This window comes from Aegilops tauschii, chromosome 6 (assembly GCF_002575655.3).
Source record: "Aegilops tauschii subsp. strangulata cultivar AL8/78 chromosome 6, Aet v6.0, whole genome shotgun sequence".
Classification (NCBI taxonomy): domain Eukaryota; kingdom Viridiplantae; phylum Streptophyta; class Magnoliopsida; order Poales; family Poaceae; genus Aegilops; species Aegilops tauschii.
In genome coordinates, this window is record NC_053040.3 from 125,633,242 (window position 1) to 125,638,017 (window position 4,776).

Consider the following 4,776-nt stretch of genomic DNA (forward strand, 5'->3'; position numbering starts at 1 on the left):
TATTCAGCAAATACCACAGTATGTGGGATACATCTCTGGTCATGGGATTGGCCATACATATATGACGTCCCAGACCCAAAGCAAGTGCATGCTTGGCTAAACTGTATGCCTCGACATTGATGGCACAGCTCTCAAAGTTATAAATACAATTAAAGGAACTTCCTAAGCTATTTATCTCATAGAGCGGTGTAGGTTTTCTTGGGCTAAGCATTGTCGCAGCACAAAACCAACAACATTAACGCTTGGCCAATAAACTATAGATTGTTGCTTATTAGTTTAATTCACATTTTGAAGTCATGGTGCATATATTTAACCTTTACTTGTTTATGTGGTGGCTTGTGGTTTTCAGTTTTTAGATTTTTTAGTTGGTTTTTCACCACAAAAAACTGGTTTCTTTAGAAGCTCGATATTTTGAAAACCTATTAAAAATTAGAAATATAGTATATTTTAGAAAATTGTTCATATGTGTTTATAAAACAAGTTCACTATATATTAAAATAGTTCACCGTATATTATTTTTTACTGTGTATTAGAAAATGTTCATCATATAAATAAAATTCATTCATTATATATTAATTTTTCTATGTATATAATGTATATAACAAAATTTTCATCATATATTATACAATAATTTTCAGTATGTATTTATACAATAATATTCAGTGCGTATTTACAAAATATTCATCATATACTAAAGGTTGAGTGTGTATTTGAAAACAAATGTTCATCGTATTTTGAAAAAATTCACCGTATATTCAAAACCTATAAAAAATAAATATGAAGAATAAAGAAAAAAATGCCCAAGATCAGAAAAAGGTAAAAAGAAAAGAAAGCCGAAAAAAAAAGATACACAAAAAACGAAAAAAGCTGAAAAAGCTGGGCCCGTCTGGAAGCCAGATTCAACGAAGCCGCGATCTGGCTTCACAGTCTGTTGACTAAACATCCGTGCCTCTTTTTTCACACAAGGAGTCTAATGGTGCAGTGGTCACCCTGTGCCTGCCCGTGTACTGTTCTGCTTTCAGGTTCGAGTCATGGTGGCTCTCGTTGTTCTTTGTTTCTTTTATTTCTTTCTCCAACTGACAACGAGGCACACTGTCAGGCCACTAGACGCAGTTAACAGGGACAGACGGTGCACTGTTAGAATTAACGCAGATTGTATTAAAATGAGCTGTTAGACAAGTTAGTGTACCATTTTTTGGGGGTTTTTTAGTTTGTGTATGATTTTGTTAGTTCGATACAAGTTCTTGTACTGCAGGTGTAATTAACTCTAATTAGTCCATCATTGGCAGAAATAGCTGACCCTTTTGTCTGTTTGCACCAGTCGCTTGCCCTGGAATCTACTCCCTCCGTTCGGAATTACTTGTCTCGGAAATGGATGTAAAGTTCTAGATATATTCATTTTCGAGACAAGTAATTCCGAACGGAGGGAGTACTATCGGTAGATGCTTACACCTCTGCCCCCACTATTTAGACTCCGTCCAAAGTTCCAAACCTATTGACACGGCACGCGCGGCATGCATAGAATCTTGATGGCCAGGTTCATGGAGCAACTCACGTGCATGCACATCTTTTTGGCTCTCTTCCTCCCTCTTCTCTTGCTCCTCAAGGCGTGGAGGCGCCTAAGCAGCGGGATGGCGTGAGGCCGCCGCCCGGCCCGTGGCGGCTACCAGTAATCGGCAGCCTGCACCACATTATGTGCAGCCGGCTGCCGTACCGCGCCATGGCCGACCTCTCGCGCCGGCTCGACGCGCCGCTCATGTACCTCCGGCTCGGCGAGGTACCCGTTGTGGTCGCCTCGTCGCCAGAGGCCGCCCGCGAGATCATGAAGACGCACGACGTCAACTTCGCGACCCGGCCGTGGAGCCCCACCATGCGCGTCCTGCTGGCCGACGGGGAGGGGCTCGTGTTCGCGCCCTACGGCCCGCTGTGGCGGCAGCTTCGCAGGATCAGCATCCTGGAGCTGCTCAGCGCGCGCCGCGTCCAGTCGTTCCGCCGTGTCCGGGAGGAGGAGGTCGGTCGCCTCGTCGCCGCCATCGCGGCGGCCACGCCCGGTGAAGCTGTGAACGTCAGCCAGCGGGTCTACGAGACCACCATGGACATGACGATGCGGAGCATTATGGGTGACCGCTTCGAGAAGCGGGACGACTTCCTGCAGGTGTTCGCGGAGGGGGTAAAGATCACCTCCGGGTTTAACCTCGGCGACCTGTTCCCGTCGTCGAGGCTCGCCAGCTTCCTCAGCGGCACCGCACGCCGAGCGGAGGCCAACCACCGCAAGAACGGCGAGCTGGTTGACTGCGTCATCAGGCAACACGAGGAGAAGAAGGCCGCGGCGGCTGACGGCGCCGTCGACGAGGAGGACCTCGTGGATGTGCTCATGAAGATACACAAGGAAGGTGGTCTCGAGGTGCCCGTGACAATGGGAGTCATCAGAGCCTTTATTCTTGTAAGTATCCATACACTGCTTTCGTTCCAAAATGTGAAGAGAAAACGCATTGCCATTAGGATTTTTAGTACTACTACTACCATGCTAGCTGACCCATAATTAGCCCATGATTTTCTTGGCCTTTTGCACGTTCATGAGTTAACACCTTCATAGTATATATGTAGGACCTTTTCGCCGCGAGGGGCGAAACAACGGCAAACGCACTCCAATGGGCCATGTCAGAGCTCATGAGGAATCCAGAAGCAATGCACAAAGCACAAGCCGAGCTGCATCATAACCTCCAAGGGAAGACGACGGTGACAGAGGAGGACCTCGCCGACCTAAAGTACCTGAAGCTGGTCATCATGGAGACCCTGAGGCTGCACCCCGTGGTGCCATTGCTGCTTCCAAGGGAGTGCCAGGAGACATGCAAGGTGATGGGGTACGACGTGCTCGAGGGCACCACCGTTTTCGTGAACGCGTGGGCCATCGGCAGGGACCCAAAGTACTGGGCTGACCCTGAAGAGTTTAAACCGGAGAGGTTCGAGAGTGGCACGCTTGACTTCAAGGGCACACACTTTGAGTTCATACCGTTCGGGGCAGGACGAAGGATGTGCCCTGGAGTGGCGTTTGCGCAGGCGAACATTGAGCTCGCGCTTGCCTCGCTGCTCTATCACTTCCGTTGGAAGCTCCCTGCCAGGGTCTCGTCTGGAGAGCTGGACATGACGGAGAAGATGGGCGTCACCGTCGGAAGGAAGAACAACCTTTTCCTGCACCCCATGGTTTATGTTCCGTCGCCGGCTGTAATATAGTTATTGCGCAGTACACCATCAGCCTACAGAGTGGTACGTATAGGAAATAAAAATTGGCATGCCCTATAAAACGAAGCAATCTGCAGAAGTAACCTGGTTATGAGGGAGAAGAACGTTGTGTTTCTCTAGAGTCATGTGTACGTGGTCCATCCATTTCAAATTATAGGCATTACAGTATGTCACAACTTAAACTTCCTTAAATTTGTTACAGGTCTATAGGATATTTTAACATGCGTGATTATAGGTCATCAAAATTGTTAGCCATTAGATATACTAGCGAGATCCACTAGCATCCGTCTTATCTATGCATGAGAATCATATACCGTCGCCTAGCTCTGGCGGCTTGGGGGAAATCCTAAGCTCCCGCCGCCGCTGCTCGTCGCTGCCTTTATATATATTCAAGTAAGATTGGTGTATTCATTACACAGGTTCTTGCTAATACAGGATGCAATCGCTAGCTGAACAATGGTGATAATTTTGTTCAAATTTAGAGACATGACAATACTCACCTTCAGTCGTTTCGTCCCAATGAATTAAAATTCAAACAGCTGCATATATTACAATCTGCATATTTGGTCTTGATCTGTTTGAACTCTTGTTCCTGTAAACGCAATAAAGGGGTGTTTGGTTTTAGGGACTTTTTTATGTTGGGACTAGAAAAAGTCCCTAGCAAACCAAACAGGGTGGGACTTTTTTGAGACTTTTTGCTAAAAATCCTTAGAAGCACCTCCTTAAGAGTCTTTTTCAAAAAATCCTAGAGACTAGAAAAAGTCCTAGGACTAGAGAACCAAACACCATCTAAAATAGACACTATGCACAGACGGAAGCATATTGACCGCTTAGAGAAAAAGATGTTACAGAGCCATAATTTAGTACACTTGGAAGCATAACTTAGCCCACATGGACGGATAACTTAGTACACATGGAACAGCAAAGCATAACTACTACTCTGCTGTAACATCTTCAACATCACTGAAGGGCTCATCGGCAAATGAACCTAATTCCATTGGCACAAGACATTCATCGAAATTTGAGATGCTTCTGCCTTTTGACAGAAGTAATCTGACCTTTTCTTTCTTCTTTTTGACAATGGCTCACTAGTAGAAAACAGGGCTTAGGTCACAGGGCAGTTTTCACATTAGCCCCGGTTCAGTCACGAACCGGGACTAATGTGAGCATTGGTCCCGGTTCGTGCGGCCAGGGACCTGCCGGGCCTCGTGGGGGCATTGGTCCCGGTTCGTCCGGACCCTTTGGTCCCGGTTGGTGGTACAAACCGGGACCAATGGGCCACGCTCCTGGCCCACCACCCTTTAGTCCCGGTTCATACCACAAACCGGGACTAAAGGGCTGGTCCTAGTTGCGGCCAGTGTTTAGTCCCACCTCGCCAACCGAAGGGCGCTCACACCAGTTTATAAGCCCGTCCCTCTATGCCTTGTTGAGCTTCTCTCAAAGTGAAAATAGATGCCCTTATACAGAGAATTTCACATAAATTCACAGTAAATTGAAATTTACTGTGAATTTAGGTTTAATTTTCTCTATAAG

General features: G+C 46.6%; 1 pseudogene; it reads left to right on the plus strand.

Annotated features, from left to right (window-relative positions):
- Window positions 1-1,541: 1,541 nt before the first annotated feature.
- On the plus strand, window positions 1,542-3,330 carry LOC109773953 (zealexin A1 synthase-like; annotated as a pseudogene).
- The last annotated feature ends 1,446 nt before the right edge of the window (window positions 3,331-4,776 follow it).